Here is a 12,097-nt window from a genome sequence, read left to right on the forward strand (position 1 = left end):
CATTATTTTTGTACTGTCCAGTGTGCATTGACCAGCGCAAAACATACCCTGAACAGCTTTCACTCAGGGCATACACTCTATAGCCATATTTGTCAGGTTTATTCGGAGAGTAACATTTTAGTGAAGATCTCCCCTTGAAAGCTATTGTCATTTCATCTAAAGAAAGCTCCTTGATTGGACTGTAAACTGCTGCAAATTTGGGAATAATCAAATCTATTATTGGGCGGACTTTGAACAGTTTATCGTGCCCGGGCTCGCCTGTTCTCACATAATCATTATTGTTGACAAAATGAAAGAACGAAAGAATGATTTCAAATCTGTTTCTTGACATTACATTTCCAAATCCAGGCGTTTGTGTAAGCCAAAATGTTCCCCAGTAATCCTCGATTTCAGGTTTCTCAACAAGGCCCATGGAGAGATGCAAAGCGAAGAAAGCTTTCATTTCGGTGACTGATACATCATACCACTCAAGAAATCTTGAATGTGGCTTCAGAATCATAGGTGCCATACACTGATGTGCATATCTATTTGTCTCATCAGTAATGAAAGTCCAAAACTGATCGGTCAGAAAGAGTGACAGAATATCAAATGGATTAGCATCCGTCAGATCCATCTCTCCTGTGTAGCCAACTGGGTCTTCAAAAGGTTTGATCCATGCCTCAAATACCTCGACCTCTCTCAGCATGTCCCAGCTCTCATCCACCGGGCAAGTTTTACTGCAGCCACTGGTTCCACTGGTTCCTCGCCTCCGTCTGTCCTTTGCACCTGTCCGTTGTTTCGAAGTCCCTTCATCTCCACTTGGAAATCCATCGTCACTCTCGGGGAGATAATACCCTTCAGAGTCAGAATCTGCTGTAAATTGCATGCCACGTGTACTTCCTCCAGCCATTTTTTTCCTTACCGGATCTGCCCTGGATCATACCTGGCTAATAAAGGGAAGTTGCACCGAACCGACCAATGACTGAAGTGATTCATTTTCTACTATTATTTCATTAATTTCCTTGTACGGTAAAGTTGCATTTCTGCGACTTTGGCGCTTAAAGGGTTAGACACAATACTATACCATACAATTTTAATGACTCATGCCGGCATGTAGACAGAATTTGGACTTGCCTAATGCGAAAAGAACTTCCCGTGGTTCCCCTACATCAAAAACACTGCATGTGATATATCATATCAGATTGATCACCAACCCTCATCAAATTCAACCCTACATGGCGGTATTGCATTGTATGGTTCCATGGTGTAATGGTTAGCACTCTGGGCTTTGAATGCAGTGATCCGAGTTCAAATCTCGGTGGAACCTAGAACTGTCTTGAGTTGACTGTAAACTGCAAACCAATGTGTGCCATGGTCCCACCCTCTTTTTTCAACGAGTTTCAATTTACATGCAAGCCATCAACAACAGTGTTTATGGAGCCAAGAGCCATACAATATCATGGACATTGATCAAAGTAAAAGTTCAGTTTAGTTTATTACTGAAAAAGAAACAATTCTTGTATTTCGATTTTAAAGCCAGCATCACTGCCCAAAAGTCAGTGTCTAGAGACAGAGTGATATTACTGAGAAAACAAGCTGATATATTCTATTGTGCAATGCTAAATAGTGAAGCCAGAACAACACCCCAACTATGAAGCACTTTCTATAAAATGCAGACAGATCATGGCTGTGGTTGAGCTCTACTTTTGACTTACATTTGGCACAGGAGTCCTGATATTGGCCGTACAGTTCCTATTCGTGAACAAGTTGCTGACAAGAAAACCCCAAAGAGGAGCACTTATGAGCATGAAGAAGCACAAGTGGTTCCATTTGAAGTAATCTTGGAGCAAGGACTTTTTCTTTTGCATTACCAATGGAGGCTTTTGTCATATGGAACTGCCCCCCAACAAAAAGCACTTACTGAATTTCATTGACAAGTCAATGCTCATGTTAGGGAAATAAGAATGACTATCTGAAACTGGTGTTTAAACAAACTTTTCCAGAACGTAATTTCAAAGTGCATGCAGACAAAGACATCAACACTACCCCAACAAGTACTACTTACTGCATTCAAAAGTCAAGTCAGTGCTTGTGCCAGGGTAATGTGAATGACCAGGTAGAGTGAAAACTTCATGGTATTTTTCAAAACTTGAGATACTTGCAGTTATTGAGGCCAAAGTCACAACCAAGACAACCCCAAAGAGAAGCACTTATGATTGCAGAAGCCAACAGTGGCTCAAGTTGAGGTCGTCTTAATGTGTTTGCTTCACAATGTCTTAAATGGTGGTCACAACAAGTAGAACTTACTGAAAAAAACAAGTCAATGCTCCTGTTGAACTCCACTGAATCCAGATATTCCTATCAAAGTGGCTGCTGTACTCCAGATCTTCTTCCGATGTCTTCTTGGCCGTCTCTGGTGAGTTGTGCTGGCTAAGGTATGTGACCAGTATAAGTACCGTATGCCATAGCCCCACCTTCTTTTCAGGGTTTCAACGACTGTGGTAATGGCCATTCTGCAAATGGGCCTTCAATGTGTAGTCAATTTACATACAAGCCGTCAACAAAGTTATCGATGCAGACCAACAAGAGACATAAAATACATAGCCAGTGATCAGCCAAACAAGTTGAATCATTGTGAAACTTCAAAATAATTTTTGCAACTGTCTTTGGTACCCATTGAAGGATTACATTGTCATTGACATTGTAAAGATGCAAGGCCTCATGGGAGTCAGACTCTGGATCCAGTTTATTTGCTGCTAAAAGAACACTGTTCCCAAAAAAGGTTATGCACAGCTATGAAATGATCCAGGCTCCATTTGGCTCTGTCTCACTCAGAGCCTGGATAGATCAGTCGGTAGAGCATCAGACTTTTAATCTGAGGGTCCAGGGTTCAAGTCCCTGTTCAGGCGGTTGTATTACTATGTAATTATTGTAAGACATTAAACACAATACTAGACCATACAATTTTAATGACTCATGCCGGCATGTAGACAGAATTTGGACTTGCCTAATGCGAAAAGAACTTCCCGTGGTTCCCCTACATCAAAAACACTGCATGTGATATATCAAATCAGATTGATCACCAACCCTCATCAAATTCAATCCTACATGGCGGTATTGCATTGTATGGTTCCATGGTGTAATGGTTAGCACTCTAGGCTTTGAATCCAGTGATCCGAGTTCAAATCTCGGTGGAACCTAGCACTGTCTTGAGTTGACTGTAAACTGCAAACCAATGTGTGCCATGGTCCCACCCTCTTTTTTCAACGAGTGTCAATTTACATGCAAGCCATCAACAACAGTGTTTATGGAGCCAAGAGCCATACAATATCATGGACATTGATCAAAGTAAAAGTTCAGTTTAGTTTATTACTGAAAAAGAAACAATTCTTGTATTTCGATTTTAAAGCCAGCATCACTGCCCAAGAGTCAGTGTCTAGAGACAGAGTGATATTACTGAGAAAACAAGCTGATATATTCTATTGTGCAATGCTAAATAGTGAAGCCAGAACAACACCCCAACTATGAAGCACTTTCTATAAAATGCAGACAGATCATGGCTGTGGTTGAGCTCTACTTTTGACTTACATTTGGCACAGGAGTCCTGATATTGGCCGTACAGTTCCTATTGGTGAACAAGTTGCTGACAAGAAAACCCCAAAGAGGAGCACTTATGAGCATGAAGAAGCACAAGTGGTTCCATTTGAAGTAATCTTGGAGCAAGGACTTTTTCTTTTGCATTACCAATGGAGGCTTTTGTCATATGGAACTGCCCCCCAACAAAAAGCACTTACTGAATTTCATTGACAAGTCAATGCTCATGTTAGGGAAATAAGAATGACTCTCTGAAACTGGTGTTTAAACAAACTTTTCCAGAACGTAATTTCAAAGTGCATGCAGACAAAGACATCAACACTACCCCAACAAGTAGCACTTACTGCATTCAAAAGTCAAGTCAGTGCTTGTGCCAGGGTAATGTGAATGACCAGGTAGAGTGAAAACTTCATGGTATTTTTCAAAACTTGAGATACTTGCAGTTATTGAGGCCAAAGTCACAACCAAGACAACCCCAAAGAGAAGCACTTATGATTGCAGAAGCCAACAGTGGCTCAAGTTGAGGTCGTCTTAATGTGTTTGCTTCACAATGTCTTAAATGGTGGTCACAACAAGTAGAACTTACTGAAAAAACAAGTCAATGCTCCTGTTGAACTCCACTGAATCCAGATATTCCTATCAAAGTGGCTGCTGTACTCCAGATCTTCTTCCGATGTCTTCTTGGCCGTCTCTGGTGAGTTGTGCTGGCTAAGGTATGTGACCAGTATAAGTACTGTATGCCATAGCCCCACCTTCTTTTCAGGGTTTCAACGACTGTGGTAATGGCCATTCTGCAAATGGGCCTTCAATGTGTAGTCAATTTACATACAAGCCGTCAACAAAGTTATCGATGCAGACCAACAAGAGACATAAAATACATAGCCAGTGATCAGCCAAACAAGTTGAATCATTGTGAAACTTCAAAATCATTTTTGCAACTGTCTTTGGTACCCATTGAAGGATTACATTGTCATTGACATTGTAAAGATGCAAGGCCTCATGGGAGTCAGACTCTGGATCCAGTTTATTTGCTGCTAAAAGAACACTGTTCCCAAAAAAGGTTATGCACAGCTATGAAATGATCCAGGCTCCATTTGGCTCTGTCTCACTCAGAGCCTGGATAGCTCAGTCGGTAGAGCATCAGACTTTTAATCTGAGGGTCCAGGGTTCAAGTCCCTGTTCAGGTGGTTGTATTACTATGTAATTATTGTAAGACATTAAACACAATACTAGACCATACAATTTTAATGACTCATGCCGGCATGTAGACAGAATTTGGACTTGCCTAATGCGAAAAGAACTTCCTGTGGTTCCCCTACATCAAAAACACTGCATGTGATATATCATATCAGATTGATCACCAACCCTCATCAAATTCAACCCTACATGGCGGTATTGCATTGTATGGTTGCATGGTGTAATGGTTAGCACTCTGGGCTTTAAATCCAGTGATTCGAGTTCAAATCTCGGTGGAACCTAGAACTGTCTTGAGTTGACTGTAAACTGCAAACCAATGTGTGCCATGGTCCCACCCTCTTTTTTCAACGAGTGTCAATTTACATGCAAGCCATCAACAACAGTGTTTATGGAGCCAAGAGCCATACAATATCATGGACATTGATCAAAGTAAAAGTTCAGTTTAGTTTATTACTGAAAAAGAAACAATTCTTGTATTTCGATTTTAAAGCCAGCATCACTGCCCAAGAGTCAGTGTCTAGAGACAGAGTGATATTACTGAGAAAACAAGCTGATATATTCTATTGTGCAATGCTAAATAGTGAAGCCAGAACAACACCCCAACTATGAAGCACTTTCTATAAAATGCAGACAGATCATGGCTGTGGTTGAGCTCTACTTTTGACTTACATTTGGCACAGGAGTCCTGATATCGGCCGTACAGTTCCTATTCGTGAACAAGTTGCTGACAAGAAAACCCCAAAGAGGAGCACTTATGAGCATGAAGAAGCACAAGTGGTTCCATTTGAAGTAATCTTGGAGCAAGGACTTTTTCTTTTGCATTACCAATGGAGGCTTTTGTCATATGGAACTGCCCCCCAACAAAAAGCACTTACTGAATTTCATTGCCAAGTCAATGCTCATGTTAGGGAAATAAGAATGACTCTCTGAAACTGGTGTTTAAACAAACTTTTCCAGAACGTAATTTCAAAGTGCATGCAGACAAAGACATCAACACTACCCCAACAAGTAGCACTTACTGCATTCAAAAGTCAAGTCAGTGCTTGTGCCAGGGTAATGTGAATGACCAGGTAGAGTGAAAACTTCATGGTATTTTTCAAAACTTGAGATACTTGCAGTTATTGAGGCCAAAGTCACAACCAAGACAACCCCAAAGAGAAGCACTTATGATTGCAGAAGCCAACAGTGGCTCAAGTTGAGGTCGTCTTAATGTGTTTGCTTCACAATGTCTTAAATGGTGGTCACAACAAGTAGAACTTACTGAAAAAAACAAGTCAATGCTCCTGTTGAACTCCACTGAATCCAGATATTCCTATCAAAGTGGCTGCTGTACTCCAGATCTTCTTCCGATGTCTTCTTGGCCGTCTCTGGTGAGTTGTGCTGGCTAAGGTATGTGACCAGTATAAGTACCGTATGCCATAGCCCCACCTTCTTTTCAGGGTTTCAACGACTGTGGTAATGGCCATTCTGCAAATGGGCCTTCAATGTGTAGTCAATTTACATACAAGCCGTCAACAAAGTTATCGATGCAGACCAACAAGAGACATAAAATACATAGCCAGTGATCAGCCAAACAAGTTGAATCATTGTGAAACTTCAAAATAATTTTTGCAACTGTCTTTGGTACCCATTGAAGGATTACATTGTCATTGACATTGTAAAGATGCAAGGCCTCATGGGAGTCAGACTCTGGATCCAGTTTATTTGCTGCTAAAAGAACACTGTTCCCAAAAAAGGTTATGCACAGCTATGAAATGATTCAGGCTCCATTTGGCTCTGTCTCACTCAGAGCCTGGATAGCTCAGTCGGTAGAGCATCAGACTTTTAATCTGAGGGTCCAGGGTTCAAGTCCCTGTTCAGGTGGTTGTATTACTATGTAATTATTGTAAGACATTAAACACAATACTAGACCATACAATTTTAATGACTCATGCCGGCATGTAGACAGAATTTGGACTTGCCTAATGCGAAAAGAACTTCCTGTGGTTCCCCTACATCAAAAACACTGCATGTGATATATCATATCAGATTGATCACCAACCCTCATCAAATTCAACCCTACATGGCGGTATTGCATTGTATGGTTCCATGGTGTAATGGTTAGCACTCTGGGCTTTGAATCCAGTGATTCGAGTTCAAATCTCGGTGGAACCTAGAACTGTCTTGAGTTGACTGTAAACTGCAAACCAATGTGTGCCATGGTCCCACCCTCTTTTTTCAACGAGTGTCAATTTACATGCAAGCCATCAACAACAGTGTTTATGGAGCCAAGAGCCATACAATATCATGGACATTGATCAAAGTAAAAGTTCAGTTTAGTTTATTACTGAAAAAGAAACAATTCTTGTATTTCGATTTTAAAGCCAGCATCACTGCCCAAGAGTCAGTGTCTAGAGACAGAGTGATATTACTGAGAAAACAAGCTGATATATTCTATTGTGCAATGCTAAATAGTGAAGCCAGAACAACACCCCAACTATGAAGCACTTTCTATAAAATGCAGACAGATCATGGCTGTGGTTGAGCTCTACTTTTGACTTACATTTGGCACAGGAGTCCTGATATTGGCCGTACAGTTCCTATTGGTGAACAAGTTGCTGACAAGAAAACCCCAAAGAGGAGCACTTATGAGCATGAAGAAGCACAAGTGGTTCCATTTGAAGTAATCTTGGAGCAAGGACTTTTTCTTTTGCATTACCAATGGAGGCTTTTGTCATATGGAACTGCCCCCCAACAAAAAGCACTTACTGAATTTCATTGACAAGTCAATGCTCATGTTAGGGAAATAAGAATGACTCTCTGAAACTGGTGTTTAAACAAACTTTTCCAGAACGTAATTTCAAAGTGCATGCAGACAAAGACATCAACACTACCCCAACAAGTAGCACTTACTGCATTCAAAAGTCAAGTCAGTGCTTGTGCCAGGGTAATGTGAATGACCAGGTAGAGTGAAAACTTCATGGTATTTTTCAAAACTTGAGATACTTGCAGTTATTGAGGCCAAAGTCACAACCAAGACAACCCCAAAGAGAAGCACTTATGATTGCAGAAGCCAACAGTGGCTCAAGTTGAGGTCGTCTTAATGTGTTTGCTTCACAATGTCTTAAATGGTGGTCACAACAAGTAGAACTTACTGAAAAAACAAGTCAATGCTCCTGTTGAACTCCACTGAATCCAGATATTCCTATCAAAGTGGCTGCTGTACTCCAGATCTTCTTCCGATGTCTTCTTGGCCGTCTCTGGTGAGTTGTGCTGGCTAAGGTATGTGACCAGTATAAGTACTGTATGCCATAGCCCCACCTTCTTTTCAGGGTTTCAACGACTGTGGTAATGGCCATTCTGCAAATGGGCCTTCAATGTGTAGTCAATTTACATACAAGCCGTCAACAAAGTTATCGATGCAGACCAACAAGAGACATAAAATACATAGCCAGTGATCAGCCAAACAAGTTGAATCATTGTGAAACTTCAAAATCATTTTTGCAACTGTCTTTGGTACCCATTGAAGGATTACATTGTCATTGACATTGTAAAGATGCAAGGCCTCATGGGAGTCAGACTCTGGATCCAGTTTATTTGCTGCTAAAAGAACACTGTTCCCAAAAAAGGTTATGCACAGCTATGAAATGATCCAGGCTCCATTTGGCTCTGTCTCACTCAGAGCCTGGATAGCTCAGTCGGTAGAGCATCAGACTTTTAATCTGAGGGTCCAGGGTTCAAGTCCCTGTTCAGGTGGTTGTATTACTATGTAATTATTGTAAGACATTAAACACAATACTAGACCATACAATTTTAATGACTCATGCCGGCATGTAGACAGAATTTGGACTTGCCTAATGCGAAAAGAACTTCCTGTGGTTCCCCTACATCAAAAACACTGCATGTGATATATCATATCAGATTGATCACCAACCCTCATCAAATTCAACCCTACATGGCGGTATTGCATTGTATGGTTGCATGGTGTAATGGTTAGCACTCTGGGCTTTAAATCCAGTGATTCGAGTTCAAATCTCGGTGGAACCTAGAACTGTCTTGAGTTGACTGTAAACTGCAAACCAATGTGTGCCATGGTCCCACCCTCTTTTTTCAACGAGTGTCAATTTACATGCAAGCCATCAACAACAGTGTTTATGGAGCCAAGAGCCATACAATATCATGGACATTGATCAAAGTAAAAGTTCAGTTTAGTTTATTACTGAAAAAGAAACAATTCTTGTATTTCGATTTTAAAGCCAGCATCACTGCCCAAGAGTCAGTGTCTAGAGACAGAGTGATATTACTGAGAAAACAAGCTGATATATTCTATTGTGCAATGCTAAATAGTGAAGCCAGAACAACACCCCAACTATGAAGCACTTTCTATAAAATGCAGACAGATCATGGCTGTGGTTGAGCTCTACTTTTGACTTACATTTGGCACAGGAGTCCTGATATTGGCCGTACAGTTCCTATTCGTGAACAAGTTGCTGACAAGAAAACCCCAAAGAGGAGCACTTATGAGCATGAAGAAGCACAAGTGGTTCCATTTGAAGTAATCTTGGAGCAAGGACTTTTTCTTTTGCATTACCAATGGAGGCTTTTGTCATATGGAACTGCCCCCCAACAAAAAGCACTTACTGAATTTCATTGACAAGTCAATGCTCATGTTAGGGAAATAAGAATGACTCTCTGAAACTGGTGTTTAAACAAACTTTTCCAGAACGTAATTTCAAAGTGCATGCAGACAAAGACATCAACACTACCCCAACAAGTAGCACTTACTGCATTCAAAAGTCAAGTCAGTGCTTGTGCCAGGGTAATGTGAATGACCAGGTAGAGTGAAAACTTCATGGTATTTTTCAAAACTTGAGATACTTGCAGTTATTGAGGCCAAAGTCACAACCAAGACAACCCCAAAGAGAAGCACTTATGATTGCAGAAGCCAACAGTGGCTCAAGTTGAGGTCGTCTTAATGTGTTTGCTTCACAATGTCTTAAATGGTGGTCACAACAAGTAGAACTTACTGAAAAAAACAAGTCAAAGCTCCTGTTGAACTCCACTGAATCCAGATATTCCTATCAAAGTGGCTGCTGTACTCCAGATCTTCTTCCGATGTCTTCTTGGCCGTCTCTGGTGAGTTGTGCTGGCTAAGGTATGTGACCAGTATAAGTACCGTATGCCATAGCCCCACCTTCTTTTCAGGGTTTCAACGACTGTGGTAATGGCCATTCTGCAAATGGGCCTTCAATGTGTAGTCAATTTACATACAAGCCGTCAACAAAGTTATCGATGCAGACCAACAAGAGACATCAAATACATAGCCAGTGATCAGCCAAACAAGTTGAATCATTGTGAAACTTCAAAATCATTTTTGCAACTGTCTTTGGTACCCATTGAAGGATTACATTGTCATTGACATTGTAAAGATGCAAGGCCTCATGGGAGTCAGACTCTGGATCCAGTTTATTTGCTGCTAAAAGAACACTGTTCCCAAAAAAGGTTATGCACAGCTATGAAATGATCCAGGCTCCATTTGGCTCTGTCTCACTCAGAGCCTGGATAGCTCAGTCGGTAGAGCATCAGACTTTTAATCTGAGGGTCCAGGGTTCAAGTCCCTGTTCAGGTGGTTGTATTACTATGTAATTATTGTAAGACATTAAACACAATACTAGACCATACAATTTTAATGACTCATGCCGGCATGTAGACAGAATTTGGACTTGCCTAATGCGAAAAGAACTTCCTGTGGTTCCCCTACATCAAAAACACTGCATGTGATATATCATATCAGATTGATCACCAACCCTCATCAAATTCAACCCTACATGGCGGTATTGCATTGTATGGTTGCATGGTGTAATGGTTAGCACTCTGGGCTTTGAATCCAGTGATTCGAGTTCAAATGTCGGTGGAACCTAGAACTGTCTTGAGTTGACTGTAAACTGCAAACCAATGTGTGCCATGGTCCCACCCTCTTTTTTCAACGAGTGTCAATTTACATGCAAGCCATCAACAACAGTGTTTATGGAGCCAAGAGCCATACAATATCATGGACATTGATCAAAGTAAAAGTTCAGTTTAGTTTATTACTGAAAAAGAAACAATTCTTGTATTTCGATTTTAAAGCCAGCATCACTGCCCAAGAGTCAGTGTCTAGAGACAGAGTGATATTACTGAGAAAACAAGCTGATATATTCTATTGTGCAATGCTAAATAGTGAAGCCAGAACAACACCCCAACTATGAAGCACTTTCTATAAAATGCAGACAGATCATGGCTGTGGTTGAGCTCTACTTTTGACTTACATTTGGCACAGGAGTCCTGATATCGGCCGTACAGTTCCTATTCGTGAACAAGTTGCTGACAAGAAAACCCCAAAGAGGAGCACTTATGAGCATGAAGAAGCACAAGTGGTTCCATTTGAAGTAATCTTGGAGCAAGGACTTTTTCTTTTGCATTACCAATGGAGGCTTTTGTCATATGGAACTGCCCCCCAACAAAAAGCACTTACTGAATTTCATTGACAAGTCAATGCTCATGTTAGGGAAATAAGAATGACTCTCTGAAACTGGTGTTTAAACAAACTTTTCCAGAACGTAATTTCAAAGTGCATGCAGACAAAGACATCAACACTACCCCAACAAGTAGCACTTACTGCATTCAAAAGTCAAGTCAGTGCTTGTGCCAGGGTAATGTGAATGACCAGGTAGAGTGAAAACTTCATGGTATTTTTCAAAACTTGAGATACTTGCAGTTATTGAGGCCAAAGTCACAACCAAGACAACCCCAAAGAGAAGCACTTATGATTGCAGAAGCCAACAGTGGCTCAAGTTGAGGTCGTCTTAATGTGTTTGCTTCACAATGTCTTAAATGGTGGTCACAACAAGTAGAACTTACTGAAAAAAACAAGTCAATGCTCCTGTTGAACTCCACTGAATCCAGATATTCCTATCAAAGTGGCTGCTGTACTCCAGATCTTCTTCCGATGTCTTCTTGGCCGTCTCTGGTGAGTTGTGCTGGCTAAGGTATGTGACCAGTATAAGTACTGTATGCCATAGCCCCACCTTCTTTTCAGGGTTTCAACGACTGTGGTAATGGCCATTCTGCAAATGGGCCTTCAATGTGTAGTCAATTTACATACAAGCCGTCAACAAAGTTATCGATGCAGACCAACAAGAGACATCAAATACATAGCCAGTGATCAGCCAAACAAGTTGAATCATTGTGAAACTTCAAAATCATTTTTGCAACTGTCTTTGGTACCCATTGAAGGATTACATTGTCATTGACATTGTAAAGATGCAAGGCCTCATGGGAGTCAGACTCTGGATCCAGTTTATTTGCT

At 40.9% G+C, this 12,097-nt stretch overlaps 7 non-coding genes across 7 annotated transcripts; all 7 read left to right on the forward strand.

Moving 5' to 3' along the window:
• Nucleotides 1-1,234: 1,234 nt before the first annotated feature.
• On the forward strand, nt 1,235-1,306 carry trnaq-uug (transfer RNA glutamine (anticodon UUG)). The gene has a single exon. It is a non-coding gene; the product is annotated as a tRNA-Gln (tRNA).
• Nucleotides 1,307-3,107: 1,801 nt separating this feature from the next.
• On the forward strand, nt 3,108-3,179 carry trnaq-uug (transfer RNA glutamine (anticodon UUG)). Its single transcript has one exon. It is a non-coding gene; the product is annotated as a tRNA-Gln (tRNA).
• A 1,508-nt stretch (nt 3,180-4,687) lies between these two features.
• On the forward strand, nt 4,688-4,760 carry trnak-uuu (transfer RNA lysine (anticodon UUU)). Its single transcript has one exon. It is a non-coding gene; the product is annotated as a tRNA-Lys (tRNA).
• Nucleotides 4,761-6,560: 1,800 nt separating this feature from the next.
• Nucleotides 6,561-6,633, forward strand: trnak-uuu (transfer RNA lysine (anticodon UUU)). The gene has a single exon. It is a non-coding gene; the product is annotated as a tRNA-Lys (tRNA).
• A 219-nt stretch (nt 6,634-6,852) lies between these two features.
• On the forward strand, nt 6,853-6,924 carry trnaq-uug (transfer RNA glutamine (anticodon UUG)). Its single transcript has one exon. It is a non-coding gene; the product is annotated as a tRNA-Gln (tRNA).
• Nucleotides 6,925-8,432: 1,508 nt separating this feature from the next.
• Nucleotides 8,433-8,505, forward strand: trnak-uuu (transfer RNA lysine (anticodon UUU)). Its single transcript has one exon. It is a non-coding gene; the product is annotated as a tRNA-Lys (tRNA).
• A 1,800-nt stretch (nt 8,506-10,305) lies between these two features.
• trnak-uuu (transfer RNA lysine (anticodon UUU)) lies at nt 10,306-10,378 on the forward strand. Its single transcript has one exon. It is a non-coding gene; the product is annotated as a tRNA-Lys (tRNA).
• Nucleotides 10,379-12,097: the final 1,719 nt, after the last annotated feature.

The sequence above is a fragment of the Eucyclogobius newberryi genome, unplaced genomic scaffold, assembly GCF_026437365.1.
Source record: "Eucyclogobius newberryi isolate DKJ021-1_F unplaced genomic scaffold, fEucNew1.0.hap1 SCAF_87, whole genome shotgun sequence".
In the NCBI taxonomy this organism is placed as follows: domain Eukaryota; kingdom Metazoa; phylum Chordata; class Actinopteri; order Gobiiformes; family Gobiidae; genus Eucyclogobius; species Eucyclogobius newberryi.